Source organism: Carassius carassius, chromosome 39 (assembly GCF_963082965.1).
Source record: "Carassius carassius chromosome 39, fCarCar2.1, whole genome shotgun sequence".
NCBI classification, from domain to species: domain Eukaryota; kingdom Metazoa; phylum Chordata; class Actinopteri; order Cypriniformes; family Cyprinidae; genus Carassius; species Carassius carassius.
Window position 1 is genome coordinate 25299261 of NC_081793.1, and position 26471 is coordinate 25325731.

The window sequence follows — 26471 nt, forward strand, 5'->3', positions numbered from 1 at the left end:
GGACAATCCCACTGGAGCAACCAAGGGTTAAGTGCCTTCAGGTGCCTTACTCAAGGGCACAGTGATGATGGCCTCATAGTACAAGGCCGTGGTCAATCACCTGTCACATGAGTTGCGTCAAGGCTTCAACAAAAACGGCATGCATCACTTTGACCTCTACAGTACACGAAAAGTGTTGCAGACAGTGTTATGTAAGGCTTATTTTACATGGTTTCTAGGCAGCAAGAAAGTAGTACATCTACCGTACACCGTGAAAACGTATTTGAGATTAGAAAAAAAAGGACTGAATGTTAATTAAGTTTTACTGTCTCATGGAGCTCTTTATTCAGTTCAATTAGTGTGAGAACTTAGGCAGCATGACTTAAAATAAAATATATAAGACTTTCTCGTCAAAAAGTTTTACAGTTTTTATTTATTTATTTTATTTTTTCTTGCTGTATGATGCCAAATATGATTCCATATATCAAAATTATACATCTATCATTGTTTATGTTTCTTAGTACCGTGACAGATGATTAGTAAGTGATGTTATAAACACTGCAAACTTTTTACTGAACTGTCACGGCGCAAAAGAGGCATAGACTCAAATGCAGGCAGAATGGTCTTATTAATACAAAAATGAAACAAAACTAACAAAAACCACCCCGAGGGGGACAAACAGGCAGACTGGAAACCGTACTACAAACAGACATAACACCACGATGGAAAACCACAGATCAGCACAGGATTACAGACACCAGGAGAATAAATAGGGAACCTAACGAGGGAGACACAGGTGTGGCAACTAAAACAATAATGATGTAACAAGATGGGTGGGGTCAGAAAATAGAAAGGAGAGAGCACATGGCACCAAATAACCCACAACACTCACAAAAAGACCCTCCTGGGCACACCAGCTGAAGACTGACACTGAACTAATGCATTACTGTAAATTAACAATTAATCCTTTTTCCTGTTCATTATAAGAGTATAATTAGATGTCAAAACTTTTGAAAATCTTTCGATTTTATTTATGTGTATTTATAAATATTACACAATAAATGTTGTGCTCTGAGGAAAAAAAAAACTAATTATGTTGCAAGAAAAGAGAGTTGAATAACGCCTATAAATGGAAATAAGTCACTGAACAAATCGGTTTAGATGGATGATTCAAAAAGTGATTCATACAGCAATGAAACAGATGTGTGGGGAGCTTGTTTCCACCACTTGATAAATCATTTAAAACAAAAACACAATTTGAACTTTTTATTCTCGTAATTATGAGTTTGTTTGAGAAAAATACATAAATCTGAATTCTGAAAATTGCGAGATATGAATAAAAAATTGTGAAATGTAAACTCTGAGTTAACATAAAAAAATTATAAGTTATTTTCCAGACATATATGTATATCTGAGCACCAAGACACATAATATAATTTCTTGAGTGTTTCCAGATGATTCTCAGCTTGAGGCTGAATGTGTGTGCACGGTCCTCACCTGATGCCATCTGACTATGGATATTCCAGGCACGGCACATCAGAAAAGGCAATATGGGTTTAACTGCAACCTTGAGGCCAGGAAAAAGAAGTTCTTAATTACTCTGTGAACACATAAAGTTGGAAGCTTAGCATGCGGTGGAGTTATTGCGGTTCAGAATGCGGCCCATCAAATTCAGATGGATTTCCTGGACAGTCTGTTGCCATGGCAAGAGGACAAGTGCAGATGAGCCAGGTTTCAAATACCATTAAAGCTGTATTAACTCTCCTCATCGACTAAAGTAAAAACATGTAAAGCATGCTAATCTGGAGAGAGAATTCAGACAATATTGTGGGCCCTTAATTATCTGGGGCCCGTTCTTCGTACGTCGCTTATTACATCCGAGATCAAATGACACATCCAAGATGATATCATCATGCTAATCATGATCCGGCTAATTGGGTTCTTTGAACACACCTGTTGTGTATGATTAGTATCGCTGGATTGAGTTATCTGAGATAATTGCGCGTTCATGTGTTGGCTTAAAAGGGGATATGTATCGATACTCGAAACCATGATCAGCAGTGCAGCGATTGGCTGGTGGCAAGACGGCAATGTAATGACGTCATATAATTTAAAACGACACCTGACGAAAAACTTGACAAATTTCTGGACTTTTATAAGGAAACAGCCAAGCAAACAAAACTACATAAATGTTATGATAGATACATGAAACAGATAATAGATACATGTTTTTATTTTATTAGAATTTTTTTCATGATTCCCAATCATTTAGATTCGCAATTTATAATAGTTGTGCAGTCTTTACATTTTTATTTCAATGTAGAAATTATCTATTCATTTAATTTTATATTTGGACAGATTTGTTACGTGACAGCATTAATGAAAGTTTCTTAAGGGTCAATATCATGTTATCTGCATCTCCTGCGCTCCATCAAGCCACTCTTATAATAGCAGTCATCACTCAAAATAATGCACGACTCTATTATCTGTATAGCATGTGTGTAAGACTCTAATACAATTATGAAGTAATAATTTTATGACAAATAAATATTTCAGTGAGTAAAACTGGCTGTGTCTATAGTAGGCTGTTATGGACTACACAGCATTTTTATATTATTTTAAAATAATTTTTTAATGATTATTATTGTAAATTATTGTCCCTGGATCAGTACGATACTCTTGTAATAAAGTAGCGGTGGTAGCAGACATATTTTGAGTATCAGTTCTGGTTGAAAAGAAGCGATCTAATCCTGTTTACATGAAATAAGCCTGCTCCCGAGCAGGTTTAAGCTTACGGACCTGTTGCTATGACAGCAGCTCTGGGATGAGCTTCGAAGAACCAAATGATCCAAAATCATGCCAAATCGTCAACATTCAAATCCAGCTAACTGAGTTAGCGACGTACCAAGAACGGGCCCCTGGTTTACACCAGAGACAGTTTGAACACACTTCAAGAGAGAATATAGAATATACATATTACAGTTACACATATTAGAGTCGATCACCTAAATGCTCATCATTTAGAGTGATCATAAATCATGAAACACATTAAATTTGAACACACGCGCACACACACATACACACACACACACATACATATATATATATATATATATATATATATATAATTATTATTATTGTTATTATTATTATTATTATTCATTGGCAAATTGTATTTTTCTGATAGTATTTTTCATTTGTTTTGATATAAATGACGGACAATATATTTTATTACATATTTTTTGCTTCTAAAGTAAATTTAGTATTTACTAATACTTTAAAAAAAAAACTATTAAATTTACTGGAAAACTAAACTAAAATAATGATATATTTTAAATGTGTATTAATGTGGATCCATGTTTAACAAGTTATACATGGGTCAACGTACAAATGAAGTTTTCAGTGCAGTTAAAAAAATAAAAAATAAAAATAAAAAACCTGAGGCTTTCATGGGTTCTTTCTTTCTATCATAATTGTGCATTTAAATCAGTCCTTCTAAGGGTTAGGATATAATCTTGTCTGTCTCTGTCTTCTCCTTGCCCTCTGCTTCCAAATTGCTGAAACTTTTTCCTTTAGTAACTAAATACGATTTCCTGCCTGCCAAGCCTTTTCTAATTTAATAGACTAATATTGCATTGATGTGAACCTAATCTTACCACTCCCTCCCAGGAAAGGTGTGTATAACAAGAATCAGAGCCCCTTATGAGGTTATTGATTTTACAATAAGTTGTCTTACTGCCGGGCTGTGAGTAGTGTATAGTGTTAGATTGTCTCTCTGGTGGGATGTTGTGGAGTTTGAGTTGATCAAAAAAAAAAAAAGAAGAAAGAGCTCCATAATGCAGAAGGGGTGAAGTTAATTCGATTGACCACATGCCAATGAGCAGCAACTAGGCTGGACACTGACATGACCACCTGACTGGTGTCAAAGCTACTCTCCGCTACTTCCTCCTCGGTGAGAGGCATTGGTCAGTTTTCCTGCCAGACCGGACAATCACAACTCATTTACATCTATGGGGTTTTAATTTAGCCCTTCAGCCAACAGCAGGAACATAAATAATGTTGCAATGAACCTGAACTAACTAATCAAGATAAAATTAATAGCTGCTTGATACGCTATAAATATCTCAAATTGGGACATTTTATAGTCTAGATTTACTGTACACCCAAGCTGGAGGAATTGACAGCCGTCAACGCTGGCTTCTCCATTTCAACAAAAAATAGTAAATGCTGGGTAAAACCATAAGCGTAAAAACCAGTTTTGCACTTTTTGCATCACTCGGTTTATGTGTTTATTTGACGCTTAGTGGTTCACTGTGCTGTGGTTTTGTTTGGAATTATTTCCGATGGTTGTGCAAAAATAGTCACGGTCACTGGCAATGTTGTGCGTGCGAGTAGTCAATACTACCTTCTTGATTATTGAGCTGTAAAAGGTATATCACATTCACAATTCATAAGAACATTATGAATATTATTTATGTGAATTAACCTTTGTTCTCATTTGCATATGCATATTGCGTGTGTGTAAAAATGCTTTTATAAAATGTAATGTAATGTAATGTTATATATATTTTCATTAATTTTATCAAATACAATTATACAAATTTAAAAAAGTAATAATATGATATAATATGAAATTATATTATATTATTTATATATAATCTACTTTTACACTATTACATAATTAAACATTATTTAAATTACTTATAACTTTTAAAATGTAATTAGATTCAAACAACAATTTTATGGAACTGAATTAAAAAAAAAACAAAAAAAAAAACGATGACTTAATTGTAAGACTTGCAAATCCAAGCAGTTTATGCAGTGGTCCACAGAAACTTGCCAAATCCTAATAGATTTAAGGGTTTTCAGTGTTTGACATTCAGCAAATTAAGTGCAGATGTCACATAACCAAATTAATGTTCATCATCCAAATCACAACATGTGGGACTGTTTTTGCACTGAGCTGCTAACTGAACATTAACTTCCCAAAAAAACCAAGGTTTTTATTAATAACTTGAGAAGTCATATCTGTCAAACCAATATGCATTTTTATCTTCATAGCTGTTGCATCAAAGAGTTGTTCCTAATTATTAAACTTTTATGACACATTTTGGAATGATTGATGTTTCTGGAGAGTTTAGTTTTTAAGCTTTCCATCGGAATCTCCTGAGAGTCGCAACAAGACATTTAAAACTGATTCATGATGTGTTACATCTTCAGATGTACATTTTGAATCCTTTCTTCACCCCTGGAATACCTAAACACCAAACCTTCACACCAAAATATCATCAAAAGACATAGAAGGAGCCAGTGTTGACCTGTTTAAATGTCCAGGCAAGAGCGGAGGTGTTACCTATAATCAACCTGCTCCGTCGCTCCGAAAAAATATGAACGTTTCCTCAGAGCATGTCAGCCAAATCCATAATGCATATGTTCCTTGTAGGAGCAGGAGCAAATCCATGTAAATAATTTACAAGAGTCAGAAATAATTCATTCAGCATTTTAAGGGTTGGATTATGAGTAAGAAGACACATTTTCACACATTGGACTTCACTGATGTCAGAACGTTGTGACTCATTATGTAACTCCCTTGAATACAGGCCACTTTGTATTCTGAACACATCGTTTAATACAGCAGCGTCACTGAATGAATGCTGAGTTTGTTTGAAGAGACCAGTGGCTTTTTAGTTATTTATTTTTTAAACATCTTCATTACTTATGCAGTTGTCTTTGGAATGCTTTGAGATTCTTTCATCTGTCACTAATGTTAAAATCAGTGCATTACACGAAAGTTGCAACATGATATTCAAAATCAAATACTGTAGAATTGCTGAAGGGTTTCTGAACAGAAAGGTTCCTACTCATACGACTGGTGCCACAAAAACAGTATATTTTCAATTGCACGCTGGAGTTTGTTATTATAATACACCGCTGTATATTAAATCACACAGCTACATCTGTCTGCACTAAAGGTGTAGGTGTTTTGTTTTGGAAACTGAGAGAGGTGTACATATTCTTGCTGTACACCCATAGCTTGTGCGTTGTGATTAATGTCTCCTACACAAAACGCTTCTTCAGTGAAAACAGAAAGTAAGCAAAAACTTCAGCATTCAGCTACAATAATTCACCAAATGAATCAATGCTGTCACATTTTGCAGAAAACACAGACAAACTTGTGAGTCGATATATGGCTATCTATGTCTGTTTTATTTGTTTGGTGTTGTAGATGGAGTGAATGCAGTACACATTTATTAGTCTTGCAAAGGTTTGCTTTTATCGTGTTTAACCCTCTGGAGTCTAAGTGTATTTTTGGGGCCTGGAGAAGTTTTGTCATGCCCTGACATTTGTGCTTTTTTCAGTTTCTTATAAATATCTAAATGGGTAAAGTCTAATCTCACTGTAATCAGCACAAACTGGGCTATAATAATATGTGAAATGCATGCATGTACATGATTGTATTTTTGAGAAGAAAAAAAATGTTATGCGTGGTTAGTGAAAAACTAAAAATGTTAAATCACCTGAATAAGGCAAAAAAACACATACAGAACAATGGTTCCCGGGATTTTTGAGAAATTGAGCTTGTAGCCTAGAATTTTTCTTTCTAAATGATGTGAAAATCATCTTGTTTACTCACTTACAGAAAACAATATATTGATTAAAATTTTCTAAGACACTTTTTGTTGGTAAAAGTCATATGCGAGTAGGCGTCAACTATCATGAATATCATTGTGATTTACACCTGAGAAGACAAAGGGCTGCAAAATGAGCTGCATAATAAGCCTTTCAGTCAGCTGTGCCACTGAGAGGGAAGAGTTACAAGAAAGAATGTGAGAACAAAATAAATCTATATAATTTTATGTTTGTAGTTTATTAAGTATATATTTAATTATCCCACAACATAATTTAATATCCACTTGGGGGAGCAGTTAAACAGTTTATTAGGAACAATCAAAGCTGTCTTTCAAACTAATTTTTTTGGCATCATTACTCCAGTCACACAATCCTTCAGAAATCCTTTTAACAATCGTATTTGCTACAAAAAACATTTATTGTTATTATTGTTATTATTATTATTATTATTATTATTATTATTATTATTATTAATGTTGAAAAGAGCTGAGAATATTTTTCAGTTTTTTTAGGGGGAATAAATTGAAAGAACAGCATTGTTTTTAAATTTGTTACAGTTATCTATTTGTTACATTTATATTATTTACATCAAGCAAACAGTAAAATAAAAAGAACTTGAAGAACAGTCTCGCTGCTTTTTCTTCTGTGTGGGCGTGTTCAAGCCGCGAGCTTCAGTTTGAATCTGAATAGCGCGTTCAGCGCGGGGGCGTGGTCACATTAGATATAATGAAGGGAGACATGAAAAACGGACATCGCGTTGTTTTCATATGGATTACTTTATCACAGAATATCTGTTTAAAGTATATAAGTATGTCTTTTAAAACTTGTTTAGTTTAAAAGTAGACCTGTCAAGCTTTCTATAGATATCTCTCTCATGTCTCTTCGTTGAGTATTCACGGAGTTACAGTTCATTTTAATGACGTGTTTGTAAATAAAGATCAGCGCAGACAAAGGCTGCAGACAGCACACCTTGTGTGTTATCTTTATTTTATAAGTGCACAAAGTTTTGTTGTTATTATGTCTGTATTCAAAAAAAGTAGACCCTTTACAGATTCGATTGATGTATTGCTCTTATCTGTACGATTAAAACTGAAAGTGTAATGTAAGTTCTTTTCGGGGTTATCAGGAGAAAATGACTCATAACGCGTATATGCGTTAATCGACTCCAGAAGAAGTCATTAATACAGTTGGACTAAAATGTGAGAAAAGCCTGTGAGCAGCTCCAACTATATGTCGAGCTAACAAATCAATTCAATTGTATTTACACAGAATGGTGCTCACCTAATGGCTTATAACAAATATTGGTTGATACCATTAAAACAGAACAGCAAACATATCAATTAATCGACATTTTCCTGATCTGTTTTTTTTTTGTCATCTTGTGTGTGTGAACAGAATTCCATATTATCCTTCCCAATAATAGCCCACTACGTTTTCTTATATTATCAAGGCTTATTTTTTTATGTATTTTTTTCTATGTATTCAAAACTTTTCATTTAATTTCATATGGACTTCTATGCTTTACGTGTATATACTACTACCAAGTATCCTTACCTCTCTTACACTCTCTTGTTGTAAGACAGAAAGCCCTTCTTTACATAGCTTTACAGGAGGCCTGGGTGGTTGTTTGAAGTCGAACGCCCCATATATATATATATATATATATATTTTTTTTTTTTTTTTCACACACTAGAGAGAGAGTTAGATAGCACTGCCTGCTGTGTCATTGATCACCTTTAAGCTCGATTAGAGTGAAAAAGGAGGGTGACAGATTTTGTTTTCCACCTCAGTGGCTTTTGGACCCTGAAATGGAGAATGCTGCATTGTACAGTTCACCTAATGGTGCTATCACCTGCCTCTTCAAGTAAAAGTAATCTGCCATCAATTTAACTCTTGTTCCTACTGCCTGCTGCTCCTTCCACCAGCATTAAATATTACTGCTGAAAGCAATCTTTAATCTTTTATTTTAGTGTCTTTGAAAAACTTTGATTTAAATTGAATTATTATTTAGATTTTTTTTCCTTTAAATTGTAGTAATTCTGTTAAGTTTTTGCCTTTTTTAATAAGTCTGTACTTTTTAAGTTTCAGATTATTGAATTTATTATTTGTTGTATTATACTTATATTTGATTATATTTTAGTTAAATATTTATTTCGATTTTATGTCAGGAATTATTATTATATATTTTTAAACGCATAATTTCCTAGCAGAAAATTATCAGTATGATTTCTGCTAAAAAAATAAACTAATAAAAACATAGATAGATAGATAGATAGATAGATAGATAGATAGATAGATAGATAGATAGATAGATAGATAGATAGATAGATAGATAGATAGATAGATAGATAATGGTTATTATTATTATTTTTTTATATTGGGCCATTTGGGAAATCTCTTAACTTAAAGTAGCAATGCAAGTGCAAAATTGCTATCAAATAAAAGGCATAATGAGGAAAATGACTAAAATCTCTTAGCCGACCTTGTGAAAATGCATAGGGTCATTCAAGTATGCCTATAATTAATAATCCAATCATGGACAAAAATTGAATAGTGAGTTAATTAACACTGAGTCTGCCATAGAATAAAAGAAAGCCAGCAGTGGTTTTATGAGTGGAATAATGATAAAAAGTCAAAGACATTCTCTGTAAAGGTGCTGAAGAGACATTTACTCGCCTTCATAAGTATGGAGCCTGGAGGCAAATTAAATTGATGATGCATAGTTTAACTATTTGAATGTTAAAACTGATTTTCCTAACGGGAAGAACATAAAGGGATGAGATGCACGGGAAGGTCAGAGAAAGAGAACTACATAAAATGATGCACTATATGCGGAGTAAGTGTTTTTATAGCATAGTGTGTGAGTCAAAGCAACCATATTACCAGCATATATATTTGTACAACCTTTCCCTGTCTCGGGCAATCATCTATCTGTCACTTTTACATTTATATTTCCAGCCTGAAAGTGCAAAAAATTATTATTATTATTAATAATGATAATAATAATAATAATAAACCCTGTATGTTACCTTGAGAGAAACAATACTTTGGGTCAATAAATTGTGCATATGCATAGCTGACCTCATATATCATTACCCCGGAACTGCTTTATTTACAACTGTGAGCACAAGCTAGATTAAAGTGACTATTTCATTTTGAATATGAATATTTTTCTTACAAAAACGCATCGATTTAACTACAGGAGGTCTTTGTTTACCCCCCTGAGCTGAGTGAGACAATTTTGTTTTTAATGGATGAGCTTTTTATTAAACTTCTCAAGGACTGATGCAGTGCAACACCCACTGAGTTGCATCAAACAGCTTGAAAAATAAAAGACAATTTTTAACTCCAGCTGAATTTGTCTGAAAGAAGAAAGTCATATACACCTAGGATGACTTTAGGGTGAGTAATTTATGGCTTAATTTTCATTTTTGGATGAACTAACCCTTTAATGTCTTGTAGTGCTATTTCAGTGTTTCATATTTCATATTTTCATTATTTTCATGTTGCATTTGTCATCCTTTGTCTACTTTGTCAGTGAATAATCAGTAATAGTCAATTTTGTTGACAGAATTCAAGGTCAGTCTTTCTTCATATATATGAATATGTAGCATAATATTTACTGAGATTTATATAATAATATCAGTGGAAAACATAAAAAAGTCAACTAAATACTAAATAGGTGTTTTTTTTGTTTGTTTGTTTATTTGGTTTTTTTTTGTTTTTTAAAGGTATGTGCACTACTAAGTATGTGCATTATTTAACCTTTGTTAAACAGAGGTTTTTTGACAAAATATCCATACCAAAGAAATGTTCATAAATACTGTTTATATTAACTCTTTAGCTGCCAGTTTGTTGTAGGTTTTTTTTTTTTTTTTTTTTTTTGCATAATTTCAATATTCAGTCTTTTTTCTGCAGAACCAGAAAACTGGAAAATGAAATATCTGCTCCAATTATTTGGCCAAACCTGACAAAATGGTGCTATCAGGTGTAATATAGTATAACATTTATAATGGAAAAAATGTTGAAGCATTGCCAACAGAATGAAAGCCTATTCACAAAGAATATATGATGCTTAATGACACTGGGAGTAAAGGAGGGTTTAATGGGTACATATTTTTGTCCTTAGGGTCCTGAGTTTTTTTTTTTTTTTTTTTTTTTTTTTTTTTTTCGTCTAATGTAAAATTGTTTTTTGAAGGGAAATTGTGAAAAAAATAAACTTCCAATAAAAATACATATATCTGACAAAATTTAAGCTGTTTGCATTAACATAACCTACATAAATAAGTGAATTAATTAATAAATAAAAAGGATGCACAAGTGTTAATTCCTGCAACATTGTATCTCTAAACATTTGGCACATTTTAAACATGCAATAATGAAGTTACAATCATCAATAGCCCACTGTTCAGTGGAAATGCAGCACTCATCATCATCACTCAGTTTGAGATACATTTCCTTCTTCACTAGGCACTGAAACACCTTCCTCTTTGCTTCACACTGAGTAGCTTTAAGCAACATGTGGAGAAGGTAATGCAGCAGAGTGTGAAGTTTCATGGCTTATTAAAGACGCCTGCACCAAATTAAATAAAGAAGTGCTTTTCTCAGAGAAACGGTGTAGGGAGCTCTTACTGCACGCTGGAAAAGCACATTATAGGTAAGGAGCAACTGCTTTAAAAACCTACACTGCACGACAGACGGTATAGAGATGTGTAGCTATTATTTGCTGGTTATTATTTACTTTCCAAATCAATTTTCTTTGAAGTACAGTGCCACAAACCAAATATGCATGAAAAAGGCTTCTAATATGATAATAGATGCTTCAGATAATGAGATTGGAAGAGATACCCACAACCTATCGGAAGAAAAAGCCGGTCAATAGAGAAATTTATCCCCCATTAAGTATCTGCCCTTTGAGTTTTACTTACGCCCACAACAAACACACAAGTCATATGGCGCGGAATGCAATTGCCAGGAAACAAACCTAGGATGGATCTGTCAATTTGCATTTATTTCTTTCTGGCCGGCTGAAGCTTTCAGTGAATCAGCTAAATATTTCCTCTCTTTATTGCTCATAATGTCGTGGTGCTTGGATTACTCATCACCAACAAGATGGCATTAGGCTGGAGTTTCGTGAGCCTCACCTCTGTTGATTTCCCCCGAGGCCTCGGTTGAACTTTAATGACTGAATGAGAAAGAGCTCGAAGGGATTTTAAACCTGACCCATTCGGGAGGCTTTTAACGAGGCATGGAGACAAACCTCAAGCTTGCTAGAATGCTTTTGACTGGGCTAAGTAGTTCTTAATGAACTATTTTGCCTGATGACTCCTTAAAACGAAGGGAAAACTGAACTCTGAGCCAAAAAAAAAAAAAAAAAAAAGAATCAGTTAAGAAATAATGACTTCTGCCCCGGGTGGGCATGCTGGGATTTGAGCGGGAGTGGTTAGTTTGTGGCTAGAAGTCATTCTAATATGCCAATTTGGTGCTCAAGTATTATTTCCTATTATTATCCTATATTATTCTGAAAGCTGTTGTTTTGCTTAATATTTCTGTAGAAAATGTGCTACTTTTTTCAGGATCGATTGTTGAATAGAAAGTTCAAAATAGGATGGTTTTATGTCAGACAGTCCGGTTATAAAGACTGCATGTCCGAGTACTTTATCCAATGGTATATTTAATAAATGGATTAATTAAAAATAAGCTATGTTTAATTTAATATTAAGTGAAGTAAATTTTAGACACAATGGCAGCAAATCCATTGCATCTTTTATCAACACAACATTGCTTCTTTCCATGAATAATTCAGTGTTTTTGAGTCAAGGATTCAATGACTCATTAAAAAGTCAGTTGGTTCTTTCCTGAATGAATCAGCAGTATTGAATAAATCAATTATTCAGTAATTAGGACAGTGACTTGTTGCAACTTAGTGGTGATTTAAGTTTCATATGTGAAGCATGGTTTTATTTCTTAAAACAATTCAAATTTCTGTATTCATTTTTTTTTATTTCATCAAATCTAGTAACATCTTGAGATTTAAATCTCATAACATCATTAATCTCATTACGTCATTTAATGCAAATAAATGCATACATTTAAAAATGTTAAAGGTTTTTTTTTAATCAAAAAACATATAGTTCATAAATATAATAATAAAATATTTTATAAATATATATACAGTAGTAACAATATAAATGTCTTCACTGTCACATTGGAAAAAAATAATGCATTCTTCCTTGCTGATCTTTAATGACTGAATGGGAAAGACCTTGAAGAGATTTGAAAATTAAAGTGAAAAGTGAAAGTGGCGATCCATACTCGGAATTTGTGCTGCATTTAACCCATCCAAGTGCACACACACACATACCGTGAACACACACCCAGAGCAATGGACATTTAAACTTGACCTGTTCGTGAGGCTTTTAAGAAGGCATGGAGAAAAATCTCAAGCTTGCGAGAATGCTTTTGACTGGGCTAAGCAGTTCTTAATGAACTCTTTTGCCAGGTGACTCCTTGAAACAAAGGGAAAACTAAAAGATGGAGCAAAAAAAGGTTAATTGGCTCAGAAATAATAATTTCCTCCCCAGATGAGCGTACTAGGATTCAGGCGTGAGCAGTTTGTTCACAAAAGGAAATCCTAGCCAACACACATTATGTCGGTTGTTAAGTTCTCTCATGTCAGAGTGTTAAATCAGAATTAAATAAGTAATCTATATTCACACTTGATGAGGCAAGGGACTCAGATATCAACGATCCGTCAAATTTAGTAACCCAAGAAATCATCACTTCCACCATTATCACTTTTTTATCTTGTAAAAGGATGTGCCCTTCCGCTGGAATAAACTCAAGGTGAAAATGGTCTCCATAATTTGATTAAGCTCCTTCACTTCTTGTGTCATCACTGCTGTCAATTCAATTCCACTTTGCTCCGCAGAACCTGGTTTCGCCAGTGCTGATGACAACTGAATCTCAATATAGTTTATTTCTCATGTAGGCTATCTAATAGCTTTGCTATTAACCGCATGTTCGCATGCTACATCAAAGGCTTGGTTGGCTCCCGTGGAGACTGAAGGCAAAGCAGAATACTGCTGCAGTGTCATCCAGATCAGATTAAGACAACACTCGCCTTTAGCCTCATAGAGTTTTACTTTAATGATGCTGTTCTTGTTGTCAATTGCAACTCTCCTTGATTCAATTCTGGAACTGTATGTAACAGTCACATGCTGCGACCTCATTGGATAAACCATTGTGACCAGTCGTAAAGTAATAAAGCTTCTGGGCTCTTCAGACAAGGAGCTTTTAGTGATAGAGATTAGCAGCGCTGTGGTTCTAATGATCTGTAACTGTAATCCATCATATATCATAATGTTGTGTAGTGTTAACATTCATATTCTTGCATCTGTCCAAACAGGTATTTAATTTTATATATGCATATATACAAATATAGAAAGGATAGGCATAGTGTGGGAAGATGAGCTGAAAGTGACAGACACTGTAAAAAAAAGTAATTATTACAAGAACACACTATGTCAGTCTTTCTAATTCATAATTTCATATTTAATTCAGTGTTACTTTCCATTCTTTGTAAATATTTGTGAAATTTACTAGAAATTTCTGAGTGAAAGATAGATGTATACAAATTTATTTTTGTTCATTCTTTGATGAATAGAAAGTTAAATAACATTTGTTTAAATTTAATATTTATTTATTTATTTATATATTTTGTATTTTCTTATGTCAAATTCCTTTACCATCACTTCTGATAAAAAAATAAATAAGAAAATTTTAAAAAGCCTGCTGCGCCAAAGTATTATTATCTTTACAAGCATCACACTTCTAAAAATGTACCTTTTATTTATATATAGGCCTAAAACTTTATTAATTAGGAAAACACTACTGAATGCACCAGAGTGAGGTCAGCTGTTTTTTTCACTTCTATTCACAGGTTTGTAACCATTGCTGCTGATTATTTTGCTAGACATGCAAATCCTTTGTTATAGAAAGCTGTAAACATTACTGACACAGAGCAAAGTACACCTGTTTATATTCATCACAGAGATATTTGACTCTCACACCCGTAAAACGATTTGTTGTGCTGCGCTACTGTTCCTTGGAAACGTTATTGGCAGGATGTTATACGAGCAGCGATCCGTACCTTCAGCGCAGTGCTTAATATTGCCTGTAAATCACATAATCCACGCCACAAATTACAAAACACATCTGTCTTTCCTTTAGTTCTATTACACTGTTGCATTTCCCTAAAGCTTGTATCTTGTGCGACGGACAGTCTGTGTCTGGACCACTTTATGTTTTCTCTATTCGCCTTGGGGTGAGTCTGCAGAGGGGGCGATCTTAACCACATCAGATGCTTAGCTGACCGTTTGGGTGCGATCCATCTGTCCATGAGCTTAGGCTTGTCTGAAAATATTAATGTGGGTTTTTCCGAAGGCCCGCTGCCCTTTTTATTTCTTACATCTAATCGAGGCTAGTGGGGAAGATAAAGCGAGGAGTCTATGTTGGGGCACACGTAATTATTGTGGATGGTTGCAGATGCTTCTGCTCTGTAAACATAAATGTATGTTGGCCTACACCAGATTGTTTATTTCCAGTTAGGACAACAGTGTTGATATATATTAGAGACTTGGGGGCGCTGTGTGCTTTGATTCTCTATAGCTTCGCCAGAAGACACTGTATTTTGCTTAATAGATGAGCGAGCAAGATTTTCAAGAAAGTCAGCACTTGGAATGATGTAAGGATGTCAATTTCACACTACCTAAATTGCAACTGCTCTGAAACCATTTAATTTCATAGCACAGGTATTACAGACCAGGTAAAACAGACCTTTAGTTCTCCTGACCACGAGTGAGTATAATTGACCAGCATGACAGGAATAATGGGGTGATTGATACAATAGGCCCTATTTTAATGATCTAAACGCAAGTGTAAAGCGCACGGCGTAGGTGCACTCAGGGCGTGTCCAAATCCACTTTTGCTATTTTAACGACAGAAAAACAGTCCGTGTTTTTGGAATGGGTTGTCCCTATTCTCTTAATAAGTAATGTGCGTAACGTTCAATAAACCAAACAGAGTGTCATCTCCCATTCCCTTTAAGAGCGAGATGTGCTCGCGCCATGGCGGATCGCTATTTGATGGTGGAATTTGTTGGCGGAAAAGCTAAACGCTTCTCAAGCGAAGAAATCGGTCTGCTCGTGCGTGAAGTTAAAGCGCGCAAGCAGATCATCTACGGGACAAGCAGGAATCCACCAAAGCTTCCCGAGGTGAAGAAAGCATGGGATAAAGTAGAATTTCATTCATTATTATAAGTAGTAATAGGCTGAATTGCAAACCGGTAGCCTAATTCTAATACATTAGACTATCCATCATTACATTTTAATATTTATGTAGTCTACACAATAATATTCTTTTACACTGTAATCCTTTTGTTTTTAATATTTGGCATATTTGTGTGATGTGCATCCCTGTGTGTAATAAGAAAAGTCAACGTGCAATGTGGACCCGCCCAGAGGCACATTTTCTACAAACGCATTCTTTAAATAGCAAAAAATATTGCACCATTGACTTTAGACTTTAGGTTTGAGTTGGTCTATGGCGCAGTCTATTTTCAGCTCCTTAAAATAGCAATGCGCCAGACTACACCTCTTTTTTAGACCAGCATGCCCATGGGCGCACAAATGAGTGCAAATGCATTTGTTAATTAAACACCATTGCGCTGGACTGAAACTAGCAAACACATTTGTGCTGCGCCTTGCGTCCCATTGCGCCGGGTGTATGATAGGGCCCAATGTCTATTTTGAATTAGGTATGACGTTAAGACATATTTAGGTTACATTATAAAACATGCAATATATTAATTTATATTATACTATTTGTTGCTCAAGTATTTTGAATTCATTGCTGATCATTTTGTGGGCCTATTTTACTTAATATTGATATGCATTTTTATACATTTATTTTATTTTCTCCTTCATTTCATGTATTTTTATTTATTTATTTATTTGATCTATTTTCAAAACATAGTTTCCCCAAAAACATTCTTTCATAATTTTCTCACCATCATATTTCTTTTTCTGATCTTGTATGGGTTTCTTTTTTTTTCTTTTCTTTTTTTTGTTGAACATAAATTAAGAAGAATGTGGGTTACCAACTAGTTTACCGTACCAATAGTTGACTCTACAGCACTTATAGAAAGTCAGTTAATATAAAGAATCCTTGAAATGATAATTTTGTTATAACACATCAGACAAATTGCTCATATTCTGTTTCAAAGAAATCAAATAACAAATAACTCTTGTTCATGAGTGCATTATAGTAACTGTACAAATTTTTGTAGTTGTATAGTTCTTTATGCAATCTAAAATCTTTATGCAAGTACCTGTATATAAAACATGCAATTATTGCAATGCAATAACTTTTTTTTTTCAATTTGTATAGTTTTCTTTCTTTTACATTGAGCATTGTTGATCTAAATAGCAAGTGAATGATGTAGACCTGTTATTAATTTTGAAATTTGAAACGTTTTAATCATATAAGACTTAAATTAGAAGGTTTCATGTATACTATACAGCGTTTGAATATAGATAATTTGTACACAAGAGAGAATCTTACATATTTTCTAATTAGACTTTAAATCCCTGACTTTTTATGTGGTCTCAGATTTTTGGATTCCCAACACTTGTAACACTATTACACTGACTTCATACTAGGAAATAGACTAAAACTTCAGGAGGAGAACAGTGGGGGGGAAGTTTATATTTTTAAAAAGTTACCAGTTAAGAAGTTTAGGGCAAGAGAAAGAAATAGCCCCACGGGGATAAAATATCATTCTCCAAGATCCTGATTCCTGATGCAACAACTGAGCAATAACAGAAGCTTTAATGTAAGCGAGGTACAGCAAGACAAGCATGTTTTGGATGAATTATTTGCAGGATTCAAATGTTTCATTTATCTGATCTTTTAGGAAAGGGCATAACAATGGCAGGCACTGAAGAGTTGAAAAAAAATGTGGAAAACAAAAAAGTATATACAGTATGATATCAGTTTTGCAGTCTTTAGTACAGGACAACCATCTTCCTCAGTTACAAGATACGTTTCTGTTCTAAAATATTTGGATGATTCATTTTAAAACTGCAGTTCTGCAATGAATCACTTGTTTTTTTTTTACATTCTGCCCTGAAACTTTGCCTGCAAAGCACACCAATATGTTTCTTTTAAAAATGATTACTGGGTAGTTTTTCAATATTTTGCTTAAGCTGCAGCACTTATTGTTCAGATTTCACCTGAAGGAGTCTATATCCAACAGAAGAGTCGAAGAAAAAGCATTTAATATGTCACAGTAACCTTGTTATGCTCTGCACACGTTTGAATCTTGAGAGTTCATTTGACGGAGATCACATTGTAAATTCAGCAGGGATACCAGCAGCTATGCAGGGGAATGCCAGTGGTTTTAGATTTAAACTTACTGATGTAATGCATAGTGATTTGATTCAGAAATTCCAGATTGTGCACATTATTTCAGAGGCTTTAGCAATGGAATCAGCCAATAATTTTGTGTTGATTTACCTTGAATTTGTGGTGAAAAATATATATATATATACTTACTGTCCATGTCCTTGTGACAGAAATGGAGAGAGAGTGAGAGAAATGACTTGGGAGGTACAGTGTTGGAGCAGTGTTTCGCTGACACACATACACACCCACGCTCTACTTTTTCTGCAAGAATGCTTGCAAATCTGTTTATTTCTGCCGCTTGGGTTTATTTCAATCTTTTTTTCCCGCCCTTTTAGAATACCAGCAGTCAAATATATAGCCTCACCACATCGATCAAATCTTTTTGACACTATAGACAAGTAAAAGAAAGAAACGATCCGTGACTGACACTAAGATATGTGGCTCCATTATACATAACATTGTATCAATTCTGAGAAAATTGCTGAAGCGATATTTAAAAAAAAATAAAAATAAAACTTTCACACACACAAATGAAACCAAAATTGTGGTTCATGAAGGTGAGTCAGACCTTCTTGTGTATTCCTGTTTCAAGGCGAACAATATGTTTACTTGACCTTTGCCTCTCGCTAATATTCATTGCAGTGTGCTGTGAAGTGCTAGGTTTTTCAATCTTTCTCTTCAGTGACAGACAGTGACGTTTCTTGCTAGATACATTTTCGAATCAATCATACTATACACCCTTCAAAAAGGATTTTCAAGGGTTTTTTTGTCTATAGTTTGTCCACACTCTTTTAAAATAAGTTGTTAAGGGATTTTTGCATTCTTTATATCACCAAAGGTTTTATTTTTCAATCTGCTAAGTTGTTAATCAAAAAATAATAAATAAAGATATTGCATGCATGATAAATAAAGATATTGTCTCTCAAAAGAGAGAGTCGACTCAAGGTCACCTTAACGAGTTATCATATTTTTGAATAGTTTGCCTGTTACTGGTATACGTCACTGGATAATACATTTGCATAATCCTCGCCTGCCCACATCTGACTTGCCCACAAACACTTCCGCTATCAGTGTGTTTACATCATGTTGAGAAGACCCTGTGTTCAAGGATACCACAGAAATACAATTCAAACCTTGTGTTGTGTGCATGTCATTTTATCAAGGACTGCTTCTCTAATCTTGGCTTTTATCTTCGTTGGCTTCTGACCTTCTTAATTTGGACTAACAAGCTCTCCGAACCAAAACCTGTAAGTAGTATGATTGCTGTTTATTTTGCTGCACCGGCAGTTATAGGGTTAATGCAGGAGAGATGAGTTAGTTAGGTTGCTGCTCCAGTGATGTAGCTGTTCTGCATTCTGATTAAAAGTTAAGACAGAGGAACTTTTGTCTTTCATTCTTTAAACATTACAGTAGACATATTTTGATTAACAAACTATCCTTTCATCAGTTAGTCACGTTAGCACTCGGCTAATGTACCCACTCTAATTGTTTTAAGTGTTCACATTTTAGCAGCTAAACATTAGCTGTGTGCACGATTCACTTGCACAAGTGTTTTTTGTATTTTATGTCATTATTATAAGAACAGATTGGAACACTATATTGTTTTATGTAAAGGTGCTTTCTCAATGGTAGCACTCGCTAACTGGGACTCAAGGACTCCTCTCTGTGCCAATCGCAACAGGTTTAGTCAGCTGACCAATCAGAATAGAGTAGGCTTATGGAAGGGAGGGGTTTGCTCCGAACTTGCTTGGAATGAATCGTTTTCTAATCACTGGCAAATGACTCTAATATCAAATGTATATTCTGAGAAAATTACAATGCTTTCTGACCTTAGATCCATTTAAACCTGTTGTATGGGACTCCAACACAATATTAGGACACTTTAAAATATCATATCCCCTGCTCTTTATTGCTATAAGATCTTGAGCTCGATGGTTTCTGGTTTCTTTAAAGCACCTGCAAATACTGTTTTCTAAAGAACTAGAAAATTATTGTAACTTTATAATGATGTACAGATTCACCATGTTCTGCCTATATGTGAAATTGCCTGTAACCTCTCATTTTAATGTGCATTTAAGTGTAATTTGATTGCATAAAATGATGAAATGTAGAAGTCCACAGGCTCTAAAAATATACACGTAACAAGCGTTTGTTTTTCATGTACTGCTTAAGACATGCTAATCTGACATATGACAAAATAAAGTTTCTTGGTAGTTCAGTGCTGGTTTTATCAGGGCCATAAATAAATCTACACCCGTTTGACATTAATCTGTTAAACATTTTATGTATCATGATTAAATAAAACCATCATATATTGAGAACGACCCACTTAGGGTTTGGGGTTTTGGAAGAGAAAAAAAAAAACCCACCCCATACAATATTTAACTGCAAACACTATTTGCTTTTCTTTGGGCCGTTTTTAGTATGACTGAAATTAATGCTGAGTGCATCCTATCTTTCTGTCCCTAGTAAAACATTAGTGTGGAGACCTGAGGTTTTCAGAAGGAGGTCCAAATGCCATTTCTATGTAAATGCAATGACAGGACTTGAGGATAAAAGCTAACAATTGATCTGAAAATTGACATGCTGTCTTCATGAATGCCCTACACTCATCAGATAAACAATCCTGAACTGGCGTGGGAAAAAAAATCTATTTTAATTTTTCTTCTTGTTGGTACACCTACAACCCAGAAAAAGCTTCAGGGAAAGATTTGGTCAAATGGACTTAAGTCATTCTACACAACAACAAAAGAGTGATATGACAATTACATGATGCTGCACAGCTGGACGCTTGAGCTCATTGCAGAAAAAAAGTTTTTGTCTTTTTTTTCAGTGTAAACTAGAGATTACAAACACAAAAAAACACAATATTACTTGCACGTCACAAATAATGCAGGGAACGTGCTCTCTAATATTTTTCTAAAAAAATAATTTGAGTATTAGTTCAACAAGGCAAGATATGTTTTTCACTGTTTGGATCACTTCTTTCTTGCCTTCTAGATAGACTATAAGTGAATTAGTGGTGAATGTTCAATGACTCTTTTAAGTTATATACACCAGTATGTGCTGAAAAGTGATTGTGTTTATGAGTTAGTCATTAAACCTTTTGTTCATCTAATTTGTTCAGAACATCTGATTCATTCATAACAAGTGAATGTCTGTGTAAGCAAGTTTTTTAATCATTCAGTCAAATGATTTATTCAAAAGCAATGATTAATTCAGCAACATCACGATTATATGTTTGCAAGGAAATGTAGAATATCATACCTGCTCATGTGACATTGCTTACATCTAATATTGATATGAACTAGTATGGAAGTGATTTGAGTCAATTGTAAATAAATAAATATTCCCTTGTCCTCTTTATCCACTTTCACAGTTTACCACTATAATGACATTTGCAGTTACTTCTTTAATTTTTGCTCATTCTGTTTTCCAAGTTTGAGTGTTAGGACAAGGTCTAACGAATGTGTAAAAAGCAAAACAATAAAGTAATTAATTATATAAATAATTCAATAATGTCTGACAATTCATTTCAGGTCAAGTGTTTTTAAAGTAATAAAACAATTCAGAACTAAGTCTAGTATGAGCCACTTCAGCAGCAATTTTAGTGTAGTGATTACTAGACGCCTGCTGTTACTGTAGTAATGCAAAACCTAGACAAGAGGAGTGCTATTATCATCAATTATCGAAAGAAATACCGTTATTGGTTTCAAGGTTGTCACATAATAACTATACATGTTAAAACAAAGTAATACTGTTTGTGTGTACTTTATAACAAGACATGATGTTGCGGGATTGTTTTACACACAGTATTAAACATTCCTGAAAGTTAAACCGATATGAACTCCGATATGAATAATGTAAATAATAATAATAACAAACAATTACACTTCTACAATTACATTGGAAGATAGCACATACTTTGTGGTCAAAATTAGTCTAAAAGCCTGATTAGGTATAGTAAAGATTCATTCAAAAATTATTGGAAAAGTTGTAATTACATTATACACAAAGTATCAGAAAATGTTTATATTTGTTAAATACAGTTATCACATGTTCTCATATTTGTTTTATTTTTTAATATGTTTTTGTAAACTCATCATTTCGTTATTATCCTATTTTAATCTGTTTACTATATGCAATTTACTTATCATAGTGTGATTTTTGGTGAATTGTATAGGTCTATTTATAAACCAAGGTAAGATTGAGACTCTAACATCAATGCAATTATTAATTTTGATATTAATAAAACCACAACAATTCAAAAAAAAAAACCATACACAAATGTATTGTCCTCATTTTTTAATTTGTAGATAATCACAAGTGAGATTTGATTAATGTTTTGATTAGTGAAGTAGGAAATGTGTCCGGTTTTCATTGCAGCATTCTGCGGAGCATTTCCCAAAAGCAACTATGATCGCAAGTTCTGTTGTTACCAATAGATTTCAATTGAACTAATACCATAGTTACCTAACGATGCTTTTAAGAAATGCACCCCGGGTCAACTTCCACTGGGGAAAAGTCTCTTCCATATTGGTTTGACTATTGTAAGAATGATATGACCATGACTCTGTGCTAGTGTGCAATGCATGAATATGTACTCACAATTGTACACAAATGTAGAACGTCAAACAAAGAGACTCTTGGTCTCTTGGCTCTTTGAAAGGCAGTTCTTGAAAATTGTATACAGGTATTTATGCTCCAATCTTGTTATGTTTCCCTCATTCAACCTGCCAAAAGGACTACACAGTTGAAAATGAACACATAAGGCTTCCATGCAGGCTTGATTGGGCCATCTGTTTGGTCCTCCCAGTGCAAAACCCCAGAACCGACTCTCACTGGTGTCTGGAGTGGCACAATGACAGTGAGGAGCAAGGAGAGCCAGCGAATAAAAAAAAACAATCAATTACGAAGACAAGAAGAACAAAAAAAAATCACTAAACACTCAATCACAGATGGTTGAGGAGTCTGTCTGTCAAGTTTTCAAGTGGATCCAAGGACTGTCCCAAAGGACCTGGAGTCATACGCCAAATCAGCCTGTAATGCTGGCACCTTAGATGGTACCGCAAGCCTCATTTACCCTTCGTTCATCAGCACCACATGGCCATGGTCAAAATGACTGTCGCTAGGCAGGGCTAGTTCTCAGTGCAGACAATGACAGAAAAATATATTGGGCTGCGAAGGAAAAAAAAAATTTGAATAAGCAAAAGAGAAAAAAAATAAAAATATGTCCCAGTGAAACCTGATATTTGATGCATCAGGAATTGTTTTGGAATGATTTGAAGCTCAAAAACATTTCTTATTAACTATTATGCTTCTTAACCCATTTAATGAAGTTCCAAACGTAGGATTGGGAAGAACCTAAGCATTCAGCTCTGTCAATTATCAGTATGAACCTACATAAGCAGCACTCATCGTACCATCGCAGCATCAATTCTTCCGGCCTCCTTCCTACTCCCCATCTCCTCCTCTGTTATTCTCTTTCTATCTAGTAATGCATTGGGGGGGTTGAACTCAGAGCTCTAACCAAGCCTCAGGTTTGATCCTCCATCGAGGATAGCAAGCCAAGTTTGTTTACCATTAACCATCAGGACTGGATGGACAGGCGAACTTGTGAAATCCCATCAGTCACAATAGAGACCATAAAGAAGGATTTCATTAATAAAGCTCTAAAAATGTTACTGACATGGTGTTTTAGGGCATTTCCTGCTAATATGAAAAAAATAAAGGGTTTCAATTAAATGTGTGCAGTGTCAATATAGTTCAAATTGCCACATAACCAGGGTAGTTTAATTCCTCTTTGCATCATGAGAAGATGATCAAAGGGTTACTAATGACCAGTGTTGGGGAGTAACTAGTTACATGTAACTTAATTACGTAATTTAATTACAAAATAAATGTAACTGTAATCAGTTACAGTTACTAAGAAAAAATGAGTAATTAAATTACAGTTACTTCTGAAAATTTTAAAGATTACAGTGGGGATTACATTTGAATATTTACACACATCCACATACAGATGTAATTGATTTCTTTCCCAAATTGAACTGACTATTCTGAGACGTACGGCCCTATAATTTCCGCGATGCAGAAACATAGTCTGGTTAGTAGAATCCAGTCATAAAAACGGGATTGCTATTGCCTAACACGGACGGAATATGCCACATTGGACAAATATATCAAAAGTACACTTGCATCAAAGCATATGCAAAGTTTTAATATTTGCTATAAATTCAGAGACAAAGGTTACTGTTGTTAAACCATGCCACAAATTTACATATTTATTTATTTAAAAATAAATACAAATGGTAATCCATTTGCAATAATAATAATTAAAAAAAACATGGTTACTGTACTTTTACGTAATAAAAGCAGTTAATTTTTGTGAGGGAAAAACATGACTCATGTTCAGTATTAGGATTTTATATTGTAGTGATGCACTCAATTTGACATGTAGGCAATTTAGAAAGTATAGTTTTGTTAAATCTTGAGTGTTAAAGTCATGAGAGAGATGGATAACAGGGCAAAATAAAGAGACTGAAAAGAAAAAAAGAAATGAAGTGAAGGTGAAGTTCAGGAGAGAACTTTTAATTATTTTGCATGTCCCCAAACTAAAGATTTAAATCTTTTTTTATATCAGGTCCATACAAAAAATAGTGTTGTCCATGAATTTGTTTGTATGAGTTTGAGATTTCCCGGTCTGAAATATGTATCCCAGATTTTGAAAAGTAATCAAAAAGTAATCAAAAGTAATTAGTTACATTACTTTAATAAAGTAATTGAAAAAGTTACACTACTATTACATTTTAAATAGGGTAACTTGTAATCTGTAACCTATTACATTTCCAAAGTAACCTTCCCAACACTGCTAATGACACATCATAAAACAAAACAAAACCGATATATATGTGAAACTATATATATTTCAGCATTCTTGGATTAATTTAAAGTCAAACTAACAGCATTTATTTGAAATTAGAAATATTGTTTAACATTGTTAAAGTTTTTAATTTCCTACAATGTTTTTTGTGTATAATTTAGCACTGGATATTTGTAGTAGCTTAAACATGGCAATGGCAAAACCAAGGTCAACATCAAGGTAAATATCCCCAGAAAATTCATAATCTAAAATATAAACCTTGAATAAAAGCTCATTTTTCATTTTGGATAAAAGTACCTGCCAGATGTATAGAGGATATAATATTATTTTGATAAAATAATGATAATAATAATAAGATAAAATCAAATAACTAGTGGTGTATTGGTTTCATAAAGATAAATTATTTAATTTGCAATGTTTGTGAGAAATATGAAACATACGGGCTTGCTTGTAATTTGAACATTTACTTGTGAGGGAAATGTTCCTTAAGAGTTCTTCGATAGAAGTTGACATTTAGTGTTTTTTTTTTTTTTCTTCATCTAGATATAATGTGTTTGGTGTACTCAGAGAGGACTGTTGTTGAATTTTCTAAGCCGTGTGAGGTATCACCTTGGATCACCTTCAAATGAGATGACTGGCCAAATCGATCTCTTTCACGCTCTCTGAAGAATCAATAGTCTTCTCTCTAGACTACTAAGGCACACAGTTCAGAGTAGTGGGAAAGATTAAGTGTTGCCTTTTCTTTTTTTGTTTGTTTTGACTGCTATTTGGGAAGAAATAGTTGAGGTGGCAGGGAATTCTGATGTTCTCTGATAATACCTTGTGTTCCATCAAAAAGAAGGCGAGAGAAAGACATATGGCTTGAAAAGAAACAAATCACTTTCCTGATAAGGTACAACTCACTTCTTTTATTATTTCCCATATGCAGACAAGCCACAGTGGCAGACGCTGACAAAATAATTGGTTAAAAAATACCTCTCTATTCAAACTCAGGGCCTGAATGACACTACAAGTATGAGTATAAGCTAAGTGCAATTTGTGTTATGCACTACATTTGAACTCTGTACCTTTAAAAACTAATATGGATGTGTATTTTGACTGCCTTACACTTAAGTTAAGTGCATGCAGTCAAGTTAAGTGCACTTAAACTATAACTATTTATAATGCTTAACTGAGATTTGTAAAAGGAAGGGAAATTTTTATAATTGTTTTGATTTCATGTAACAAGCATCCGGATCCAGAAATTGCACCATCCACATTCCTTGTGCACCAAAATAATAATGAATATGCTTTCCATCTTCAAAGTTTGAGTTATATCCAATATATTTCAGTCCAATATATCACATATGATGGGATATGAAAATGTAATGCATATTAGGAATGACCCAGATATTTCCAAAGGACTGAGAGCTTTGATTCCATCCATTTGTCTCGGCCTTCCATGCAGAAGTCAAGGAAGAGGCCATAATGTTCCAGCTGTCGTCTATTTGTTAAGACATAAAATGCTATCATT

The 26471-nt window shown here is 34.0% G+C and overlaps 1 protein-coding gene across 1 annotated transcript in view; it reads left to right on the top strand.

Annotated features, from left to right (window-relative positions):
- LOC132121681 (cadherin-18-like) overlaps window positions 1-26471 on the top strand; it is a 214639-nt gene that overhangs the window by 12106 nt on the left and 176062 nt on the right. The window lies entirely within an intron of this gene.